The sequence below is a fragment of the Gorilla gorilla genome, chromosome 21 (genome assembly GCF_029281585.2).
Source record: "Gorilla gorilla gorilla isolate KB3781 chromosome 21, NHGRI_mGorGor1-v2.1_pri, whole genome shotgun sequence".
Lineage (NCBI taxonomy): Eukaryota > Metazoa > Chordata > Mammalia > Primates > Hominidae > Gorilla > Gorilla gorilla.
The window spans coordinates 49,534,192-49,557,852 of NC_073245.2; the positions used below are offsets into that span (position 1 = coordinate 49,534,192).

Consider the following 23,661-nt stretch of genomic DNA (forward strand, 5'->3'; position numbering starts at 1 on the left):
GTCCGTTGCTCTAGAACATGGCAGATACCCCACACTCAATTTCTCTTATTATTATTGTTATGTTAAGTTTTTTTTTTCTCAAGTGGGCTTGCTAGGGAATCCCTTATTATTAATATCCATGATAGTATAGTATGTTACAATTAACGAACCAATATTGATACATTATTATTAACTAAAATCCATATTTGCTATGGAGTTCCTTAGTTTTTCCCTAATGCCTAATGTCCCTTTTTTTTTTTTTTTTTTTGAGACAGTGTCTCGATCTGTCACCTAGGCTGGAGTGCAGTGGCATGATCTCGGCTCACTGCAACCTCCACCTCCTGGGTTCCAGCTATTTTCCTGCCTTAGCCTCCTGGGTAGCTGGGATTACAGGCATGCACCGCCATGCCTGGCTAATTTTTGTATTTTTAGCAGAGATGGGGTTTCACCATGTTGGCCAGGCTGGTCTCGAACTCCTGATCTCAGGTGTTCCACCCGCTTTGGCCTCCCAAAGTGCTGGGATTCCAGGCATGAGCCACCGCGCCTGGCACCTATGTCCTTTTTCTGTCCCAGGATCATGTCTCCTCTTGGCTTTGATAGTTTCTGGGACTTTTCTTTTTTTGATGACCCTGACAGTTTTGAGGAATACTAGTTAGGTGTTCTATTTTTTGTTTTTCGTGTTTTTTTTGTTGTTGTTGTTTGTTTTTTGAGATGGAGTCTTGCTCTGTTGCCAGGCCAGAGTACAGTGGCATAATCTCAGCTCATTGCAACCTCCACCTCCCGGGTTCAAGCGATTCTCCTGCCTCAGCCTCTCGAGTAGCTGGGACTACAGGCATGCGCCACCACGGCCAGCTAATTTTTGTATTTTTAGTAGAGACGGCGTTTCACCATATTGGCCAGGATGGTCTCGATCGCTTAACTTTGTGATCCGCCCGCCTTGGTCTCCCAAAGTGCTGGGATTACAGGCATGAGCCACCTTGCCTGGCCTTTTATTTTTATTTTTTGGATAGTGTCTAAGTCTGTCACCCAGGCTTGAGTACCGTGACACAATCATAGCTCACTGCAGCCTCCACCTCCCAGGCTCAAGTGATTCTCCCACCTCAGCCTCCTGAGTAGCTGGGACTACAGGCATGTGCCCCCATGCCCAGCTAATTTTATTAAAAAATTTGTTTTTTGGTAGAGATAGGGTCACACCATGTCACCCAGGTTGGTCTTGAACTCCTGGCCTCAAGTGATCCTCCTGCCTTGGCCTCCCAAAGTGCTGGGATTATAGATGTGAGCCACAGTGCCTGGCCTAGTCTGGTGTTCTGTAGAATGCCCCACTATTAGAATCTGTCTGAGGCTTTTCTCATGGCTAGACTGGGGTTCCGGGTTCTGAGGAGAAAGACCACAGAGGTAAAATGCCATTCTAATCGCATCATATCAAGGGCAAATGTTATCAGCAGGCCCGATCACTGCTGATGTTGGCCTGATCACCTGGCTGAGATAGCGTTTGTAAGCTTCCTGCACTGCAAAGGCACCGCCCCCACCCCTCTTTCCACCCTGAACTCTTTAGAAGGGAGCCACCAAGCACAGCCCACACCTAGGGACTGGGGAGTAATGTTCCTCTCCTTGAGGGTGGAGTATAGTGTGAATATTTTTTCTTCTATCTACTTTTCAAAGTACTCCCACAAAACATTGCTACATTGCATCTTCCCAATGCCTAGGAAATGTGGAGGATGGAGGCATTCCATTGAGGTGGAGGCCAGTGCTCAGAGGGGCAGCAGTGGTTCCCTGCCCGGCCCCTGTGGATCTGGCCTTTTGCTCTTGGATGTGAAATATGTGAGCTTTGAGGTTCACAGACCGGGGTAGCACAGAACCGCAGCGCCTGAGTTCCAGATTCAGGAAGGCTTATTTTTTTTTTATTTTTTTATTTTTTGAGAGGGAGTCTTGCTCTGTTGCCCAGGCTGGAGTGCAGTGGTGCGATCTCAGCTCACTGCAACCTCCGCCTCCCGGGTTCAGGAAATTCTCCTGCCTCAGGCTCCTGAGTAGCTGGGATTACAGGCACCTGCCACCACACCCAGCTAGTTTTTGTATTTTTAGTAGAGACGGGGTTTCACTATGTTGGCCAGGCTGGTCTCGATCTCCTGATCTCAGATGATCCACCTGCCTCAGCCTCGCAAAGTGCTGGGATTACAGGCGTGAGCCACCGCACCCAGCCAGGAAGGCTTGAATTTTGTTTGGGTTTGGATTCAAGGTCCCGCCCTTCCTCATCACATCATGTCACCTCACTGAGTCTCAGTTTCCTCATCTGTACGGTGGGATAACAATAGCTCCTACCTTGTTGCGTTGTGAAGAATGAACTAGATGCTACATCCAGAGTCCCTGGAAGCGATTCCCTGCTCAGGAAACTCCTTGCACCAGGACTGTGAGCCATGGTGATTATTTTTACAATGATTCTTTCAGCCCTCCTGTCGTGACCGTCTCCTCTCTGTGCGGCAGGTTTCTCACCCCCTGTGGACTGTGGGGTCACAGCTCTAGCTGCAGATTTCCGGCTGCCCTCTGCCCTCCCATCAGGCCAGGCAGATCAAGGGCCGAGCCTCCTTTCATCTTTTCTCACAAACATTCCGGGATGTGGCGGAAGGAGGCCTGGGCTGGGGTGGGATGGTGGCTCTGCCTGCCAGCGACTCTCTGTGTGACCTTGGGAGAATGCTTGTCCTTCTCTGGGCCTCTTCTGCAGCCTGAGGGGAGTGAGGTGTTGAGCGTCTGAGTTTCTTGGCACTTGGCCGTCATGCGAGCCCAGTGGGGCCAGGCGTCTCCCCCATTTTCACACAGGCAGGTCTTTTCTGCCTTTGACGTCTGTGTTTTGTCTCCAGATTCTGGGCTGGGTAGAGACACACTTGAGCCTGAGGTTCCCCATCTGTGAACCGGCCACACAGCCCAGAAGGTCCGGCTGTGAGGGTTTGAATGTGTGGGGCTGTGCTCAGTGGTTAATGCCGTTTGAAGGTCACCACTCAGGCGCCACCTGCTCAGGTGCTGCTATCACCATCTCTTCCCTGACGGGGGCACATTTGTTATGATTAATGAATCAATACAATATTGATACATTATTATTATTTAAAAAAATTTCAGAGGCAGAGTCTCACTCTGTTAGCCAGGCTGGAGTGCAGTGGTACCATCACGGCTCACTGCAGCCTTGACCTCCTGGGCTCAAGCGATCCTCCTGCCTCAGCCTCCCAAGTAGCTGGGATACAGGTGCACACCACGCCTAGCTAATTTTTTGTTGTTGTTTTTTGTGGAGACAGGGGTCTCACTGTATACCCAGGCTAATCTTGAACTCCTAGACTCAAGTGATCCTCCCACTTCAGCCTCGATGCTGGGATTACAAGGCATGAGCCACTGCACCTGGTCTGATACATTATTATAATTGAAGTCCATGCTTTAGTCAGACTTCCTAAGTCTTTCCCTAATGTCTTTTTTCTGCCCCAGGATCATGTCTCCTCTTTGCTCTGATGGTTTTTCAGATTTTTCTTTTCTGCCTTTGACACCCATGTTTTGGACGCCCCTCCCGGTGCCGGCCGCTGGGGGAGAACAAGCTCATCTGCTCCTGGCTCCTGACTCCCGTGGGGTTGGGGATGCTTCTCTAGTGTCTTGGGTTTCCCACCTTCGGCCAGTTTGGCCTCACTTCCTGGAACACGGATATATTCCCATGCACACACTCCTGTGTGAGCCAGGCCTTCTGCATCAGCTGGGTCCCCGCTGCTCTTCAGCACAGAGGCCTCCTGACTGCCCCCTCCCTGTCCCCTAATGTGACCGCCACTCCATGTCTCCCCAGGCCCTGCTCTGCTCACCACCCTCCGTGGCTCCCACCACCTCCAGGACAGAAGCCACGCCTGGCATTCAGGGATCCTCTGGTTCCCCTACCACCCTTCCCACCTCACTTCCCCGACTCCAGCCCAACCGCCATGCTGTGTTTCGAAAACACCACCTGCTTCTGCATGGAGTTGCAGACGCAGCGGCGTTCCTTCCCCATCTCTGTCTTTGCTCACACTGTCCCTCTACCTGAACACCTGTCCTGTCCTGTTTGTTATTATAATTATCTTGTTTTTTGAGACAGGGTTTTGCTCTGTCACCCAGGCTAGAGTGCAGTGGTACGATCATGGCTCACTGCAGCCTCGATCTCCTGGGTTCAAGATATCTTCCCAGCTCAGCCTTCCCAGTACCTGGGACCACAGGTGCACACCACCACATCTGGCTAATTTTTAGTTTTTTTTTTTTTTTTTTTTTTTTTTTTTTTTTTGTAGAGACAGGGCCTCACTATATTGCCCAGACTGGTCTCAAACTCCTGGACTCAAGTGATCCTCCTGCTTCAGCCTCCCAAAGTGTTGGGATTATAGGCGTGACCCACCATGCCCTGCCTCCCTGTCCCATTTTCACCTGGCAACCATCTCCCCAGGCTTCTAAACTCTCCATAGACAACTCTCTCCTCAACACACATGCTGGGTTGGGGGCCCCACTCTGGGCCCTGCAGCCCCTGTGCTTGCCCATCCCTGACTCCTCTAAGTTAGAGACCAGAGACCAGCCTTGGTTTTTTCACTGCTGTATCCCAGCATGTAGCACAGACCCTAGCACATAGTAGATGCTCAATAAATGACCACTGCAGGAGGAAGGATGAGTGAAGCCAAGCCAAGGACTAGGGGGTGGGGAACCTTCTGGGCAGAGGGATCAGCAAGTGCAAAGGCCTCAGGACAGGGACTGCTTGTGGAGGGACAGCAGGAGGCAGGTAGAGGAGGGGAGGAGACCAGGGCCTGCACAGCACGACATCTCTGTGTAAACTGTGAAGTGCAGTGCCAGGGGAGGTGCCAAGCCCATTCCACAGACTCAGGCTAGAGCCCATCCCCCACCCCACCCTGTCCTGTAGCCCTGAGCCTGGTGGCTTCAACTAGACCACTCACAGCACACCATGGGGAGAATGGCAGAACTGTTCTGGAATTTCCCACTGAGGCCTGTGATGGGTCCAGTTTCCTGGCTGCTGCAGCAAGGGTGAGCTGGGCTGGGGCTGGGCATGGCAGATCAGCCATCATTGAGCCAGAGTCACCAGGGCACTAGGTGTGCTGTGGGCAGCACCTCTGATCCCATGTCATGGGACAACTCTGGCTCGTGGGTTCACTGCCAGTCGTGGAGGGCCAGGCCTCACCCTACCCCCTCCACCCTGCCCTCAGTTGTGGCTTTGGCCCACCCAGGTTGAGGGAAGGAGGGAAGAGGAGGTTTCTGAAGACAGAGGACTATCCACCAGCACTCACCATCTCAGCAATGTTGACGTCAATATCATCTATCATCTGCTGGGTGCTTTTGGGTTGGGAAGTGGTTCCTGTTGGTGTTCTAAGACTGGCCTGGGGCCATATACACAGTTGGCAGTCAATAAATGCTTGCTGTCCATTAACGAGGATTTGCAGGAATTAAGCAATGAGTTGCTGCTTTACCAACAAAGAATGTTTTAAGCAAAATAATTTGCACAAAGAGTCACTTATCTACCAGGCCAGACCAGCAACTCCCAACTGCACAATCCTGGAACTTGCCAGGGTTGTTACCCTCGTTTTACTGATGAGTAAACTGAGGCCCAGAGAAGGCAGGTTCACATAGTCACTGAAGGGAAGAGCTGGAACTTGAACTCTTGTCTGTAGGTCCCAAGTCAGTGTGTGCTGCCTGGCCAACTGGGCAGTGCCTGCTCCGTGCTGGGCATGGGCCAGGCCTTGGTCACTGCCCTCAGGGTGGGGACAGACACACTCAGAATGGACTTAGCACGTGCCTCCATCAGGGCATGTCAGGAAGCATGTTGTGGAGAAGGTGGCGTTTACTCTGGACTTTGAAGAACAAGGCGAGGTAGCCAGGGACAGGGGCTGAGCCTTCCTGGCAGGGGTTACAGCCTAGCAAAAGCCCAGAGGGGTGGTTAAAAATAAAGAGTGCTTCAAACGCTCAATAATGGAACCATTGTGCTGGCCACATCCTCCTGAGAACCTCAGCCGCTGAGCCAGGCCCTTGAAGTCGGCAGTGGCTTCAGGTGGGAAGCTGCATCTGTGCTTGCAGAACCTTTACTTGTCTAAGTTGCCTCCTCTCTGATAAGAGCATGTAGGGTATGAATGAGAATGAGATTTCACATGTGCTGAGCGGGCATCACCTCATTTCATCCTTACATGCGTCTTCTGGGGGCTGTGATATCTTTAGCCCACTGTGCAGGTTGGCATACTGAGGCTTCTTACATTATCTGCAAAGTGGCAGAGTTGAGACTTGAACCTGGGTCTGGTCCAAAATCTGTGCTTTTAAGCTCTCTGTCATCCCAGTTCTCGAAAAGCCCAGAATTTTCTGTTGAACTCCTGGGGATGAGTTTAGTGATGTGCTCGTACATATTGAACAACCAGCTCTCTGGAAGAAAAAAGAGGCTTGATTGGTAGCGTATTCCGATGTCCAAGGGGTAAATACTTCCACTGTGGCTGACATGGAGCTATCAGTGTGACATTCTTGAATATGGAGTTGGGAAGAGATGAGCACAGTCAGTTCTTGCAAGTAGGTAAGGGCCAGCTCCAGCGTGTCACTGGGTAAATGTCCCTGCCTCCCCCCGAGCCCAGTATGGCCAGTAAAGGCCTTTAGACATGTCTAAGGAATGGAAGAGGGCTGAGAAACCTGCTCCTCCAGCTGGGGGCCCGCCCTGAGCCCTGGGAAGCTGCGGTTAATCTTTAAGCCAGCCTTGCAAACAAGTGCAGCCATTTCACCAGCCCAGGCTGGCTTCTGCTGTTGACTGGCTGTGGCACCTCAAGCAGCCCCTTTCCCCTCTAGCCTCAGTTTATCACCGCAAGAGCTACCATTCATCTAGCACAACCTGACCATCCTCACACTGGTCAGTTCCAACCTTCCCGGAATCTTCTGTGGCCATGTTCACTCCGGTTTTACAGGTGAGGGGGCTGGGCTGGGAAGCTGATCGACTTGTCCACCCCACAGCAGAGGGGCAGCTAGCCTAGATGCGAACCTAGATCAGTGTAGAGTAAGGCTTTGCTCATTCCTGGTCTCCTGGAAGGCATGTTGTACCCAGAGGCCTTTGCTTTCCACATTCTACGGTGCTCCTCCCAGCTCCTCTCAGCAGGGACCTTTGCCCAGGGAATAGAAGCCTGACCTGTCTGGGCCTTAATTTCCCATCTGTGAAATGGGAGAACTTTCAAAGAAGGAACATGGAGGCAGGTGTGATATTTAAAGCTGGACCCAGGCCCACCTTTCCCTGTGCTAGGATTCCAGGACAGGTGAGGAGCCAAGAGTGGGGTGCCCAGCCCCAAAAGGATAGCCCTGGAGCCTGCGCCAGGGGGTGAGAGGGGAGTCTTTGTGGCCTAAAGCAGCATTTCCTCAATGTCCCGTTTTTCTGCTACATTTCCTGCCCTGGTTCAGAGGTACTTAGCCTCTTTACTTACTTGGAAGTGTGACTGCCACTCAGATGCCCTGGTCAGCCCCTCCTAAGCAGTAATAATTAGAACTAGGGGACTTCCGATGGGCTGCCAGCGATGTTTTGTCCTTATGCACTTAAAATGAACCCGTAACTATTAAAATAAATGTCGCTCCTCCCCACCCTGTCCCTCCTGCCCCAGCCCCTACTTTGAGAAACTCAGGTCAAGGCTAAAGTCCAAGGCCTGGTTCTTGTCAGTGCCTCAGTTTCCCCATCTGTAAAGTGGGGCGATCTTCCGCCGCTCAGGCCAGGTGGTGGTTAGGATTAAACCCTGAAGTCGACCTGAGCAGCTTAGCATGGCGCCTGGCCCAGAGCGGGCGCTCCACGCCCGCTGATATTATTACCAATCGTGATTTCGGGAGAGGCGGATCTGGGGCGTAGAGGGTGGGTGGGTTGGGGAGGGCATTTTGGCCTGGGGGCGGATGGGGCCCGCGGGGTGCGGCGCCCTGGCGGAGTGGGAGGCGGGGCTTCTGTGCCCGGTGTCCCCACCCCGCCCGGACCCCCGGCTCGGGCCGCGCCTGGGTCTCTCCCGGGTCACCGGCGGGGAATCCGTCCCCGCGCGCTTCCTCCTTCCTCCTCCTCCCGGCTGCCTGCCGGGCCCCTCCTCCCAGCTCGCGCGCTCCCTCCCTCCTCTTCCCCTCCCCGGGCCGCCGCCGCCTCCTCCTCCTCCTCCTCCCTTTCTCTCTCGATCTGTCTCTCCCGGCCCGGAATCCATTCCGGCCTGGGAGCCGGAGCGGCCAGGCCGCCGTCTGCCCGACCCGCTGGACGTCCCGCGGTCCGCCCTCCCGTGCGTCCGTCTGCCGGTGAGCCCGCCCGCCCGCCGGCCCAGGTGAGCGCCCCCCGCCCCTCCGCGGACCCCCCGCCCCGGCCAGCGCGGGGGAGCCCCCGCCCCGGACCACCCTGGCGTCGGATCGCGGGCCGGCGGGGACTCCTGTCCACCCCCCAATTCCCACCCCCCCCCCCCCGGGCCGAGCCGCGATACCCAAGCGCCGGGCGGGCGCACGGGGCCATGCCCGGCGCGGCCTTTTGTTGTGATGCCGCGGGGGGAGGGGGCTGGGCGGGGGGGCGCAGGGGTCCTGGCTGCGTGGGGACCCCCTCCAGCTCGTGCTCCCCATAGGATCCCCCAGAGAAGCCAGCGAGCTGGGCCCTAGCCCCCGGGCCAGGTCTAGGCCAAATCTGAAATCTGAGCCAGTCGGCGCCGCCTCTGCCTGGGCTGCCCGGCCCTGCGCCCCCCGGCCCCGGGTGGGAGGTGGGGGGATAGGCAGGGCGGGCTGAGGGGCCCCGGGGTCAGGGCGCCAGGCCGAACTGCCAGGACCTCCCTGCCCTCATGGGGCCTCGGGTAGGGCCTGGTGCTGCCGGCCTGGAAGGGACTGGGCCAGACTGCGTTTGGTCTCCCCTGCCCACAGCCCCCAGCCTCGCCCCTGAGCAGGCCCAGCTACCAGCCGGCTTAGAAGTTGGCAAAAGTTTTGGGGGTTGGCCACCGGGCCAGGTCCACCTTCTGCCTGGGCTGGGATTGGGGGTGGGTTTGAGTCCCCACCAGGGCTGCCACTTGCCCTGCTGTGTGTCCTCAGACAACTGCCTGCCTCTCTGAGCTGGGTTCCTCATTGGTGGCAGGTGGGCCTGGCTGGAATTGCTGGGCTGGTGGAAGGATGGGGTGAACAGAAGGGGCTCACCTGTGTGGTATCCTTTCAGCCCCTGCGTCCTTCAGGTGGACTTAGGAGTGGACAGAGCCTGTGTGTGCCCCTGGGCAAGGCCTCCTGAACTTCATGGACTCTGTACAATATGGGGCAGTGGTTGCTGGGTCACCTGGGGTAAGTCCAGGCCCAGCCACAGCCACAGTGCAGCTGGGATCAGACTTGGTTTCAAGGGTGGGCCAGGCTGGTCCTGTTGCAGACCCTCTTCTCAGCCCCCTGGCTGGGGGATCAAGGCACCGAGTCTTCTTGTCTTACCCAGTGACCTGGGCCAAGAGACTGCCCCTCTAAGTCCCCATACGTGAAATGAGAATCCTCAGGTGAAGATGCTAAGCGCTTCTGCAGGTAGAGGCTTGGCGTGTAGTAGATGCTCAATAAATGAATTGTTCACTGGGCACATTGGCTGAGAAAGATGGGTGAGATGTGAGGTTGCTGGCTAGTTCATTCTAGAAGAGGATGGGTTGGTGCCTTGAGAAAGAAATAGCCCTGGCACTGTCCTGCCAGCCAGCAGCTGGGTGACCGTAAGCAACTCACTTTTCCCTTCTGGCCTCAGTTTTGCCACATATAAAACTGGGCCAATGGTAATGACAGCTGCCAACATCTACTGAACACCTTTTAGGAGGTACAGACTCTTGTTTATCTTCATTTTGCTGATGGGGAAACTGAGGCTAAGAGAGGGGAAGTGACTTGACCAAGGCCCTACAGTTGGAAGCTGGAATGAAAGCCCAGACCTCAGAGACCACAGTCTGGCTGTCCCTGCATCCCTCCAGTGATGGGGCAGTGGAGGTTCGCAGGACAGGACTGCACACACAGCAGTGTCGGAAAAGACTGCTCTGCTGAGGGATTGAATGAAAGCCACGAGGCCTTTTTGGTGATGTGGTGATGTGGTCTTTCCACCCAAGGAAATGATTTACAGTGTGTCACCTCTCTCAGCTGACTGCCTGCCTAGGCCCTCCCGCATGCCCCTGGGCCTTTGCTCCTAAACTGTGTCCCTCCCAGAGTGCCCTCTCCTCCAGGTGCTGCTTATCTGCCCTTGCCCGCCAGGCTTAACTTAGGCCCCTCTCTTCTAGGAGGAAGGCCCGTGGCTCTCTCTCCCTGTCCCCTAGCTCTTCTTGGAGCATGACTTGTGCACAGCTCAGCCTGGTTCCTGCTTTTGCTTCTCTGATTGTGACCTGGGGGGTGGGGTGGAAGGATGTCTGGCTCCCCCAAGCCCCAGGAACCAGGAGGAGATGGCTCAGTGACATGTTGAGGGACCTTCTGCCCATCTCCGTGGTCCTCAGCTGACCCCATTTTCTCAAACCTCCCCATGTATAAGCATTTGTGACCCCTGTATTGAATTGAGCACCTGCTGTGTACCAGGAACTTGGAACTCGGGCTGAGCAGTATTGTGCTGGGGTTAGCAGGGAGTGGGAGCCGTGGGAGTCATGGAGGCTTCTAGAAGGTGGCAGGGCCTGAGCTGAGGACGAGCAAGAGTTCACTCGGCAAAGAAGGGGAGAGGGAGCTCTTTTTTCCCTTCCCGGGGGCCCTGGGGTGGTGGGGTGTGGTCAGCCTGGTTGGATACTTGCTGGAGAGCTGGGAACAGGTCCTTGGCCTCCCAGAAGTTTGAATCTGGAGGGTGAGCAAAGTTGCAAACAAGTTGCCAGTTGAGTTACTATATAATCACAGATATGATAAGGGCTCAGGGAGAGAGGCCTAGGGTACACAGGAATCTTGAAGGAGGCATGTAGGGGTTGACCAGGCATGGAGTTAGGGAAAGGGCTTGCCAGGCAGCAGGAAGTGCATGTGCAAAGGCCCTGAGGTATGTGCCAAGACATGTGCTGTCATGGAGAATCAGTGGGGGAAGCTGTGAGGCTGGAGTGTGCACAATGAAGGGGAGTGGGTAAGAGGTAGAATGAGGGGGTGTATCAGCAGGGCTGGACCATGCTGGGGCCTTGTGGGCCCTGGGGAGGAGTTTGGCCTTCATCGTCACACAGTGGGCTGATTGGTGTCCCCTGTGTGAACAGCCCCAAGCTGGAGCCCAGAGGTACGGAGCTGACCAATAGAAATAGATCTGATGATAGACCTAGATCTGTAGGCTGGACTCCAAAATTTTATGGAGGCCTAGATCAGGTCTCAAGAGGAGCGGGTATTTGAGGCTGGGCTTTGGAAGTGGAGTAGGAGTTCACTAGCAGCAAGGCTGGAGAGGATGAGAGCCGGGGGTGTGGGAAGTGCAATGCTGGGTGGCTGGAAGCTGGGAGTGAGGTAGGGAGAAGGGAAGGGTCAGCCCGAGAGATGGGGACCAAAGGTTTGGTAAGGGCTTAAGAGTCAGACAGGCCTGGGTTTATGTTCTGACCGTCCCACTTGCTGTGTGTCTTTGGATCATTTACTGTATCTTTTGAGAGACTTAGTTTCTTTGTCATGAAAATGGGGACAATAGATACCTCCTTGTTGGATTAGGGTTAAAGGAGGGCTGTGTGCCCAGTGTCTGGCACCGGTAGGTACTTGGCAAATGGGACCTGCTTTGGGCTGTTGCATTGGACAGGTCACTCGGCCTCTCTGGGTCTGGCCCTGCTAGCTCTGTCGTCAAGCCCTTGCCTGGGTGGTCTCATTGAGTCTGAAGGTGCCGGTTGGGGCAGGGCTGGCTCAGGAGAGGATGTTGGCAGCCAAGGTCGCCAATGTGCAGGGTGACTTTGAGTCCTGCCCTGTCCTCTCTTTGCCTTCTCTGTGTATGAAGAGGCTAAACTGGGGAGAATGCCATGCGTCTAGCCCCAGCCCCGCTTCTTCGAAGCCTGCCTTCGGTGTGATTGGTCCCATTTTCCGGTTGTAAGTACTAAGACCCAGGAAGGGAAAGCCACTTGCCTAGGGTCTCCCAGTTGCCAAGTGACAGGGCCAGGCCTTGGCTGTAGGCTCTGGACTCCTAGTCCAGCAGAGCCACTGAAAAAGGCCACCACTTCCCTGCTCTGGGCCTTTTGCTGGAGCTTCATTTCCTGCCTCGGTGTGTGTCCCCACATCTCTATCTCCCTTTGGATTCCCACAACCCTTTCCTTCCCCTCCATGGCCCCCACCCCTTATCTCCGTGGGAAACCCCTCTGGCTTCCCCTTGAGCTCCTGGGGGCCACTTCCTCTGGGGAGCCTCAGTTTCTTCATGCCTGAAGTAGGATAGTGAGTCATGGTTCCCAGGATGTCCCAAGAGGACAGAAATAAAGTGCTTAGCACACATTAGGGACTCAATCAGTGGAGGCGGGGGAGGGCCAGGCACCTGCTCAAGTCCTGCCTCCTCTGGCAGCTGATGCCCTGTCCTGTGATTCAGTTTCTGAAGCTGTGAAATGGGCCTAGGGCTTGTACCTGGTAAGGCTAACAAGAGGGTGGTATGAGGCTGTACCTTAGGTCCCCACCTGGTGGCTGGCTCTGTGTCGCTGTTCCTGGGGGAGGGAGACCCAGTAGAGGCCTCCCCTGTGTTCAAGGCCTCATTCCCTGCTGTTTGTCCAAAGCCAAGTCACTTAGTCTCTCTGAACCTCAGCCTCTGCACACCTCCCTTGTGAGGATTAAATCAGCTAATGTATTCCCCGTGGCTCAAATCTACTGGGTGCTTAGAAAATTTTATATTTTTCTTTCCCCATTCTCCTCCCTCTTGGGGACTCAGATATTATCTAGTTTAGGGAAGCTTCTGGGCTTTCATCCCACTGGCCTAGAGTGCTGTGTTGAGAAGCATTCTGAGGCTCAGTGTTGGCTTCATGGGAAAGAGTGCTGTGATAGATTAGTCATGTCTGCCATGGGCACAGGATAAGAGAGTATTGTATGTGTGCCATGAGTTTGTCATTCTTGATCTATTCTAACCTTCTCCTTTCAGAGATGGGGGGGATTGAGGCTAGAAAGACCCAGGGCAAATCATCTAAGCTGGGAGAAAAATGCAGAGCTCTTGTCTTCGATCCAGGACTCTCCCCAGCCAGCCAGCCTCCTCCTTCCCACAGTACAGCCTGGTAAGGCTGAGTCAGGGATAGATGACTGGGGAGGATCTCAGAGCTGGGAGCCAGACCTTCATCTCCCTACTCCTTGCTCTGGGTCCTTGGGCAAGTGACTTTCTCCCAACTTTGGTCTATTTGGTCCTTCTTCTCCCTTAGAACTACCCAGAGATGTTCCAGAGTAAAAGGAGAAGCCAGAAGGGAGGAGAAGTTGAATGATCTTGGCCAAATCCCTTCCTGTCTGGTCCTCAGTTTCCTCATCTGTATGGTGAGGACTCCTCCCACTGAGGCTCTGTGATGGTGATCCTAGCTGGGGAGTGCTCCAGGGGCAGGCCCAGTGGAGTCTTCTTTGGTGCTCATGTAGGGGTGGGGATGTCTGTGGTGGGTGGGTGGTGATATTTGTGGACCCACTGAGAAACTTTAGGAACGGGTTCTTTTGAACCCTTGGACCTGCTGGGCTATGAGGCTGGCACAGGCAGAATCCAGTTGCTGGGAGTGGAAATTGAGCTGGAGTGGCCTGGGGAAGCATGGCCTCCCTGTTGGGGTCTGATTAGCTTATCTTAGGCTGCTTTGCCCAAATTCATGGCCTTGACTTTTACCTTGTCTGATGTCGATATCTTCATGTCATGCCCTTCTGAGCTGGGTCATAATAAGGTGACCCATTGTGTCCCTTGCTCCATCCTGGGAGCAGTCAAACTCTTATTCCTGTTACACAGAAGAGGAGACTGAAGCTCAGAGAGGCTAAGAGCTGGGGCCACAGGAGTGCAGCAAAGTGAGGTGTGAGCCCAGACTTCTGGCTGCTGAGTAATTTGTGGGTATCTGATTCTTATTAATTAAGTGAGTACCCAACGTGGCTAAAACTTTTCCCAGGTATAGGAGGGGTGCGGTGCTGGGGGCAGGTGACCCTGACTCTCTGGGTTCCAGCTCTGGCTGATGGATTCCCCAGTCGGACCCGGAGTACTGGGATCTTGGGTGCTCAAGGATGCTTATGCCATAAAGGGTAATGGAAGTAGCAAAGCCTTTGAAGCCAGTTGGTTCTGGGTTCAAATCGTGGCTTGGCCACTTGTTTGCTGTGTATGATTGTACAGCTTAGAACCTCAGTTTCCCCATCTGTGAAATGGGGATGACGAGGCTGGCACCAGCTTTGACAAGATGGCATGAAGATCCGATGAGCCAATGTGTGCCAAGTGCTTGGGTGCAGGGCCTGCACTCAGGAAGTGCGTGATATTTATGAGTGCCTGTTAGAAAGGTGATTCCCTGATGAGGCAGGAATCCTGGGCCTCTGCAGGCCAATTGATCCGGAAATCACCGGGGCAGTGACCAGCCACCTTTGTCTGTGGTTGGCTTGTTCTGTGGGGAAGGGAGTGGGGGGAAGATTAACTAGAAATAGACAAGCTTGGTGACTGGATTGATTGGAAGCCACCAGCTCCATCCAGCCTCCCTGAGCCTGGCTTCTGCCTTAGCCCTTGCCTGCCTGTGACCTAGCATAGCCTCCCAGTGCCCCGATGCCTCACCCTGGCCTCCCTCCTCCGCCTCACTGAATGGGCCCCTCTCTTCAAAGGTGATTCTATTTGAGCATCCTTGCCCGTTTGACCTGAGAGGTGAGAGCTGTTCCTGCTCTTGTTTTTTGGGAGGCAGCTGAAGCTCAGAGAGAGGCAGGGATGGGCTCGGGCTGCACATCAAGGGCCCCTAGAGGTGCCCTGCCCCGATCATCTCCCACATTTTCGAGCCGTAGCTGTCTTCCTGCCTGACCGGGGTTATCGGGCCGTATACCTTTGCCTCTGCAGCTCCCACTGCCTGGTGTGCCCTCCCTCTCAGTACCCCTCCAGTGGCTAAGATGCTTCTGGCTTCAGAAGGCCTTTGTGACCACCCTCCCAGTCCCACTGAGTCCATGAGTCCGTACTGACCCCACATCCACCAATGAACTTCACCTTGTCCCTTCTTTGCCCTTCCTCATGGCTCTGACACATTCTGCCTTAGATGACAAGTCATAGGATTCTTTTTGCCTCTAAGGGAATATGGTAATCATCATATTCCCAAGGGCACAGCCCTTTACAGTTTACAAAGAACTTTCCGCAGTTACCTCTGTGCATCCCCAGCACCAGCGGGGCTGAGACAGACAGAACCACCGTAATAAACTTTGTGTGGCAGATGAGGAAACTGTGACCTCAAATCAGGGTCATGCCAGGTGCTCTCTCTGCTTGGGCAAATGGAACTGGACTCTTTCCCCACTGAGCCCGTCTCCTCAGTCTGGAACCCCTCTCCCAGAGCTCTGTGAAAAGCATGACTTATTGTCAAAAGGAGGATTTGGAGGTTCAGAGAGGTAAAGTGACTTGCCTGAGGTCACACAGCCCTGAAGGGACTTGGAGGGTTCCTTCTAAAAATCAGAGAAGAGGCAGATTGGGCCAGTTTTCCTCCCACTTCTGAAGGGAGGACCAGACACGCCCGGGACCCTGAAGGAGCAATGAGCCACCGTGAGCCCTTGTGGTCCCTTCAGCCAGCATTCATTCCTCCAGCACGGAGTTGAGCCCTTCTGCAGTGCCAGGCAAATGATTGTCTCATGCTCACAGCAGCCTCGCGGGGTAGTGGTCCCGGCCCCATTTCACCAAAGAGGAAGCTCAGGAGCCAGGGGACTTGCCCAAGGTCATCCAGTGCATGGATTTGAACCCAGGGCCTCCTGGGCATGCCAGGCCTGCCCCGCCTCATCTGGGCTGGGCCTTCTCTGCTTCCATAGACCCTTGATCAGCCCTCCAGCCCTCCCCACAGTTCCTCACTGGGCAGCGTGAAGACAGGGAGACTTCTCCTCTACCCCCAACTGCTGTCACCCACTAGCTGTGTGGCTTTGGTGAGTCAGTTTAACCGCTCTGTGCCTCAGTTTCCCCATCTGAAAAATGAGCCTAGTGGTAGAACCCACTCCATGGGCTTGTTGCAAGGATGAAGTCTTGTGTCCAACGCTCTCAGCAATGCCAGCACACAGTAAGTGCTCGGTGCGTGTTATTTTATTGTAATTTGTATTAACCTGGGGAAGAAGGGAAAGACCACCCCGTTATCCAGATGGGAAAATGGAGAGAAAGGAAATAGCATCCGCCAGGTCACAATGTGATGTCACAGCCAGAAGTCTCCTGGGGCGCATTCTGCTTTCCAGATGGGGAAACTGAGGCCTAGAACCTGAGAAGAGACTCAATCAAGGTCCTAATTTCTTGCCTTTAGTTTGGGTTGAAGCCTCCTTGTCCACCTGCTTGCCCTGGGACTATGGGTCAGTTGCTTCCCCTCGCTGAGGCTCAGTTTCCTTATCTGGGAAATGAGGGTAACAAGTGTGCACCTGGTGGGGCTGGGGTGGGGACTGGGTACGGTCATCTCCATAAAGCATTTAGTTCAAGGCCTGGCCTGGAGGCAGCACTCAACAGCTGCAGGGACGGACTTCCAGGACTCAATTTTCTCATCTGTGCCATGCTCTGTGCATGTTGTTGGGGAGACAGTTCCACCTTATCCCGCCAGTGTGTCTCCTCAGTCTCTTAGAAGCCACCCTAGGCAGGGGCAGGGGCAGGGCCGGGGAGGTGAGGTCTGGCTTTTTATTCTGCCTGGGAGGCCAGGGCTGTGCCTTGTGGACTTTGTCCCTGAGTTGTGCCAAGTCCTCAAGGCTGGGCCTGGTTGGGAGACTGCACCAATCCCCACCAGGCCTTCTGGGTGCCCTGTGGTTGCCAGCACCCAGATCCTGCCACATCACTGCGTCTGCCTGCCTTTGCTGCCGCGTGCCCCGGGTGGTGGCTTCTCTTTCTGAGCCTTGGTTTTCCCACCTATGAGAAGGGGTAAGGAGTCTTCCTCACCGGGCTGTTGGGAAGGCTTGATGCGCTCATTCTCCCCATGCCAGGCTTATAGAAAGTGTCACTGTTAATGGGTACGGCTGTGAGGACGGGTAGGATCCTGACTGGCAGGAGGGGCAAACAGCATCCTGGGTAGAGGATACACGTGAGCACAGGCTTGGAGGTGGCACAGTTTGGGGAGCACCCTGTAGCCAGGTTGGTGAAGTGGGAGAGGACCCCATAATGTGGGGATTTGGACTGGCGCTGGGTGAAGTGGGCAGGATCTCAGCGCCAACTGTGGTGATTTTGGGTGTTGCTGACTCCCCTGCCCTCTAAACTTTAGATTTGTGTTTGAAGCCTCGGGAGCAGCCTCCTGCCCTCCCCACCCCCACCCCGCCAGGTGTTCCCGAAGGCCCCGGAACCAGATGAGACATAGTTCTATTTGGGGACAATACTGCTGTTCCCGTTTCTCTCCTGTGCCCTAGTTTTAGAAACGGAGTGGGTTTGGTTACCAGTTGGCCATTTGCAGCGAGCTCCCCCCTCCGCCCACTCCACCCATACCTTAGAGCTGTGGGCATCGCGGGCAAAATAGGACTCAGTGCTGCCACTGGGAGCGGCTCCTGGGCTCTGCCCCTGGGTTCTCTGGGTAGGGAGTTGGCAGCTGGACTCTCTGTTATCCACCGGTGATATCTGGGCCTTGTGATGGGTGCTGGGAACCCTAGGGATGTACTTGGGACATAGCTTATATTCTGGGGGAGCCAGACAGATTCCAGTCATTTCCCTATGGCACCACGGGGTAGGGGCCATATGAACTATGGCAGCCCAGCACAATGCCAGGAGAGCTTCCCGGAGGAGGTGATACCTGGCCTGGATCTTAAAGGATGAGCAGGAGCTCATGAGAAAAAAAAGAAGGGTGAGGGTGGGCCGGGAAGAAGGGACCGTGTGCAAAAATGTCTGGGGGTAGGAAGTAGCCAGGCAGTGTGGATAGCCATGGAGGTGGGGAGCAGCAGGCCAGGTACAAGAGGGTTAGAAGGTGGCTTGGCTGATCAGGCAGAGCCTCAAACCCTCACAGGGCACTCAGGCTTGGGCCTGGGGGTGATGAGAGCAGAGCAGGTTGAGGCCGGACTCTTGCTGCAGGTGTGGAGTACAGAGAAGGATCAGACTGGCCTCAGAGGCTTAATTACTTTTGCCAAGTAAAGGCAGCCCACAGGGTTCAAGACAGGGATCTAAAACCTCTCCCTGGGGCAAAAGGTAGGGGCTGACCTGGGGCCTTGGAGGGAGTGGGTCAGGGAAGACTTCCTGGGGGAGGAGGTACCCTGACTTACCGGAAGGATGGGAGGGACCTCTGAGGGGAGATAGAGCTTGACAAAGGGCCTGAAGGTGCCCCGTGAGCAGCTCCTCTTGGAGGTCTGAGGAGCCATGGAGTCTTGACTTGGGTCAGTTGGCTGGTGCCAATGGGTAGAGGGCCTGGGGGCCTGCTCCTCGGGCAGTGAGGAGGGGCTACTGGATGAGAGTAATGTATCCCACATTCTGGGTAGTGTCTGGGTCAGGGTCAGTGTGGCTTCAGTGAGGTGGCCCTGGTGGCCGCACTGAGAACAGATGGGCCTGGAGAGAAGCAGGCACTGGCAGGGGAAATGGCCAGGTCTGGGATGGACAGGGGAGTGGTGGGGGGCAGGGTGGAGAGCTTCTGCCCCTGGGTCCTTCTGCCTGTCCATCCTTTCCTCGAAGACGCCTGCCTGGCAGGAAGTGGTGGAGACGTGTTGCAGCCCAACTGGCAGGTTCCCAAGGCGCCTGGGGCATTGGGCAAGGGCTCTGGGGTTAGGGCCCGGCCTCCCTTCCTTTTCGGGTAAACCTCACCAGGGCAAAGCTCCCCGACTTGGGTGAAGGGCTAGGCCTGATTGCCTCTATAAAGACCCCCTCTGCCCTCTTGAACCTGGAGGGTCTGGACTCTAGACAGGGGGAGTTGAGAGCCGTGGCTGTTGGCACTGGTGCCAGATGGGCCTGGATTAGAATCCAGGCTTTGTTACCTGCTGGCTGGCAGACCTTGGCCTTTGAGAGCCTCAGTTTCCCCATCCGCAAAAATGGGGGTCACACTAGAGCTTCTCTCCTACGGCTCCTGAGAGAATGAAATGATATTGTGAAGAGCTGTGCCAGCACTCTGCCCGCCTCGTGGGTCTGCGTCTAGAGCTGTTGCCCCAGCCGGCTCGGGGACTGAGACTTGCTGGGCTGTGGGGGGCGGCTTCCGGTCTACCCTGGGCTCTCAGCACAGAGGACAAAGCCCCTTTGTGGAGGGCGGATGGATCTTGAGAGCCCCTGTCCTTGGGGAGCAGGGGACTGCTTGCCCCTTCTCTTCACTCAGTTCCCCTGGGGAGAAGGAGCTTCCTCAGACACAGAGGGTGGGAAACGAAAGTCGGGCTGTGCAGGAGGACAGGCTGGGCTGGCTACAGCTGCCCTGGCCAACATCTGGCTGTGAGCTCGGATGGGCCCTTCTCTTCTCTGGGCCACCTTCTCAGGCAAGTCCCAGGCCTACTGTGGGTGCCCTGCTTGCTCTTCCATCCATCCATTCATCCATCCATCCATGATCAGGTACTCACTCCATGCTCGGCTGTGTGCCTTTGGCCAGTGTCGGTTCTGACCCACTGGTACCCAAGCATCCCAGCTGTTCATTGTTTTGAATATTACACCTGCTGCAGAGTATTAAATTATAGGGAAGACAGAAGTGGCCCCCGTCCCTGTGAGACAGGTTCTCACACAGTGAGTTATGTCATCAGAGCTGTGGTCGGTCCATGCTAGGAAGCAGAAGTTGAAGATCCTCACTTGGACTGGGGTTTGAGGGAGGCTTTCTGTGAGGAAGTGGCTTTGGAGCTGAGACTTGGAGAGCAGAGTTGGCTGGGTGTATCAAGAAACAGGTGGTCGAGGAAGGCCTGTCTGAGCAGATGGCTGAGTCCTGAAGACCTGAAGGAGGCAAGGGAGTGAGGGTGTAGGTGAGGGTGGAGTGCGCTGCCAGTGCGGGAACAGCAGGTGCAAAGGCCCTGAGGCAGGAGTGTACTGGCTTCTCAGGGAAGGGGCAGGCGGCTGGTGTGGATGGAGTAGAGCGAGGGGAGGGATGGGGTTGGTGGAGGCCACTGAGGGCCTTGGAGGCCCCTGTGACGACTTTGGCCTTTGTGTCAGGCGTGTGGGTTCTGTGGGTGGTATTAAGCAGGAACGAAGGGTTCAAACTGACATTTCAGAAGGGTTCCCTGCTCTGTATTAGCCAGCCTGAGAGGAGGAGGCTGGGCACAGTAACGGTCCCTACCCCACAGTGCTGGCAGGAGGAGCCGATGAGACTGAGTGTGAAGTGCCGACCTGATGTCCCGCATACGCCATGTGTTCAGTAGTTAGTAAGGATTTTGATTACTGTTGTTTTTGTGGGGAGTAAGGGCATGTGTGTGGGCCCAGGCTCTGGCCGTGGTCACCCCAGAGCTGGGCTTTGGGAAGGGGCTGGAGGGCTGAGTGGCCCCTTTCAGGTAACTCAGCACCTTGGGATTCACAGTCCTGGAATCCATACCCAACACCACTTTCCACACAGGGAAACTGAGTCCAGAAGGGCTCGTGGATTCACTCAAGTCTCCCCAGCACCTTGGGACAGATCAGGGTTTCCGTACCGGGTGGTCTCTGCACAGCCCAGGGCTCACCTCTCCTTGCCTTGTTCAGGCGCCACCCACTTCCAGGCAGTACGCTTCCTTGGAGGGCTTCCAGGCCCTGCACAGGACCCATTGGGAAGGGATCCAGTCCCCTACAGTGCAGGCCAGGGGTTGGGGTCTGATAGAGGCCCCTTTTCTGCCTGGGAGGAAGCAGAAGAGCGGTCAGGGCTGGGACAGTTGTGCTCTCCAGGGCGTGAGTTTGGTAGGAGCTCCGTGGCCCCCCTGCTGGGCTTCTGCCCTTTCTGGGCTGCAGGCCCCGTCCCCAGTGCACCCCTCCATGTCTGCCGGTGTCTGCCCCAGCCCGCCGTCTCCACCCCAGCCCCACTGGCAGAGCCGGTTTGAGTCTACTGTCCCTGAGCATGTTCGCGCCGCGGACACGGGACCAGGCATGTCCTGGCTGCCCTGGCCCGCGCACGGCCCCTTGCTCACTCTTCACTCACTCTTTGCTCACTCAGCAAACATCTTCTGGGACCTCAGTTCCTGGCCTGGGCCATGCTGGGTGGGGATCAGGGCCTGGAGTTGTCTCAGACTTGCTTCTGCCCTGTGTAAGCCAGGGTGGGCAGAAGCTCTACCGCAGAGATGGACCAGGCAGGTGGCAGGAGGGCACAGTGGTGGGGCATAGGCTGTGGGACTGGACAGATCTGGGGCCGAGGGCTGCCACCTTTTATTCCTGTGGGGCCCTAGGTGGGGCCCATCCGTCGGTCTATCCATCCCACAAATATTTTCTGTGCTCAACAATGTTCTAGAGCTGCAGATAGCAAGGAACCAACCAAAGATCCCTGCTTTTGCAAAGCTCACATTCTAGAGGGGGAGACAGAAGAACAGAACAAATAAGGAAACTGCACACACAGCCCGTAAGAAGGCGGTAAGGGCCACGAATCCATAACGCAGGGAAGCGGGTGGGCCTGCTGGCGGGCTCGTGGAGGATGGGTCGCAATTAGATGGTGGCCAGGGAAGGCCTCACACCTCAAAGAAGCTCACAACAAAGGAGGGGAGGGAGGAGCCATGCAGCTCCCTGGGGAGGGAACAGCCAGTGGGGAGACCCCGAGGCAGGGGAGAGCCTGGAGTGCTGGTGGAACTGGAGGGGGCCAGGGGAACAGAGTGAGAAAGGGGAAGAACAGGGGAAGAATGGAGAGAGGAGGGCGGATCAGGGAGGGCACCTGAGCCATCTAAAACGCAGGCTTTGGACTTGGAGTGAGATGTGGTCACACGAGGGTTCTGGGTGCACCTGGCTGCTGTGTGAAGAGCAGACTGGGGGCTGAGGGTGGAGGTGGGTGGACCAGTGAGGTGGCTGCTGCCTTAGTCTAGGGGGTGGCAGTTCGCTCAGTCTGGGGGTAGTTATTGGGAGGGTCAAAGGGCCAAGCATTTTCTTTTCTTTGCATCATTTAAGTTAATCTTGCTTTTCCCACTCTATTCTGGAGGCATGTTCATAGAATGAACCCCATGAACCCATCGCTGAGCCAAGCACCACTACCCATGGCCGTCCCGCCTCCTCCACACCTGTTCTATCCCATCCTATCTTGTGTCATTTTAGAGCAAGTGACAGGCATCATATTTCACGTGTGAAATATTTCAGTGTGTATCTCTAAAAGACAAGGACTCTTGTGTTTAAAAAGTAGCCATAAAACTAAAGTCCATGTAAAAAATGTTAACAATTTCTTTCTCTTTCTCTCTCTCTTTTTTTTTTTTTTTTTTTTGGTGAGACAGGGTCTCACTCTGTCACCCAGGCTGGAGTGCAGTGGTGCAATTACAGCTCACTGCAGCCTCAAGCTCCTGGGCTTGAGCGATCCTTCCACCTCAGCCTCCTGAGTAGCTGGGACTACAGGTGCATACCACCACACCTGGCTAGTTTTTAAAATTTTTAATTTGTAGCGATGAGGTCTCTCTATGTTACCAAGACTGGTCATTCCTGAGTCAATTCCTGACTCAAGTGATCCTCCTGCCTCTGCCTGCCAAAGTGCTGGATTACAGGAGTGAGCCACCATCTAATGGCCTAACTTCTTAATATCAGCAAAAATCCCCTCCTCTCCCAGATATATTTTGATGGTGCAACTGATGTCTCTGGACTTCCCCCTCCTTGCCATAAAGCGAGGTTCATAATAGCCCCCGCTGTCATGCTATTGTGAGATCATTCAAGTAGGATGCCTAGCAAGGCCCGGCACATAGTAGGTGCTCAACAAAGAATAGCTGCTCCTACTCTTTTGACTGATAGCAAACACTTAGGGCACACTTGCTAGGGTCTGGGTCCAGTCCTGTGTGCTTCACAGATATAAACTTATTTAATCCTCACAACAGTCCTGAGGTAGATGATGTGTATCACTATTTGACAGGAGAGGCAGTGGAGGCACAGAGAGGTGGAGTAACTTTCCCAAGGTCACACAGCAAGGAAGGGCCAGAGCTAGGTTTTGAATCCTGGCAGTCTAGCTCTTAATCCCTATGTGGTGGAGGCTACATGAGCCCAGAAAAGGGTGGCGGTCCCTCTCTCAGCTTGTGGGGGGGCAGGCAAGGTCAGGTACTGCCTGTGGTCAGGCCGAAAGGGTACACTGTAGTTCATGGTGGGGCAGTGAAAGGGGAGGTGGGTGGTGGAGCTTAGGAGGGGGGAAGAATATGTGCAAAGGCTTGGAAGCTAGAGGGTAGTTACGAGTTTAAGGGAGGGTCAAGGGATGGGAGCTTGCGGCAGGCCCCCTCCATCCGAGTTTGGCCTTGGTCCTGTGATCACCAGGCTGGAGTGTCGATCGTTTTTATCATCTTACGGTCACCTGTCCCCAGCCTGTCTCGGATGCCCTCTCCTCCCTCTGAGACCTGCCAGAGACCCATTTCATGGATGAGTAAAGGCAGGCTGACCTTCCTGTGACCACACAGCCAGGGGCAGGCCACCTGCAGGCTTGAACGGGGCCAGGGGGTGAGTTTGGAGCTCAGGCTGGGCCGTGTGGAGGGGCCTGGCCACTAGGCGCTCCTGCCCACCAGTGTCCCTGGAGGGAGATACTGCATGGGTGTGGGCGGGGAGGAGGGGGCACTGTGTGTTCCCAAAGCAGCTGGCAGGGAACAGTGGGTGCCGTGGGCAGGGGCCGGCTGGCGGCCATCTCCACAAGGCAC

The 23,661-nt window shown here is 55.3% G+C and overlaps 1 protein-coding gene across 12 annotated transcripts in view; it reads left to right on the top strand.

Annotated features, from left to right (window-relative positions):
- The window catches only part of SRC (SRC proto-oncogene, non-receptor tyrosine kinase), a 77,556-nt gene that overhangs the window by 10,008 nt on the left and 43,887 nt on the right, over positions 1-23,661 (top strand). For 2 of the 12 annotated variants that reach the window (XM_055373485.2, XM_055373489.2), the window contains exon 1: positions 7,904-8,276. The exons of 4 other annotated variants lie outside the window; for them this stretch is intronic. The gene's annotated coding sequence lies outside the window, so the exon portion shown is untranslated. Of the gene's footprint in view, positions 1-7,837; positions 8,277-8,915; positions 9,259-23,661 lie in introns of those variants that run through there. 6 more of the 12 variants (XM_055373487.2, XM_055373484.2, XM_055373481.2 and 3 more) reach the window with 6 other exon arrangements.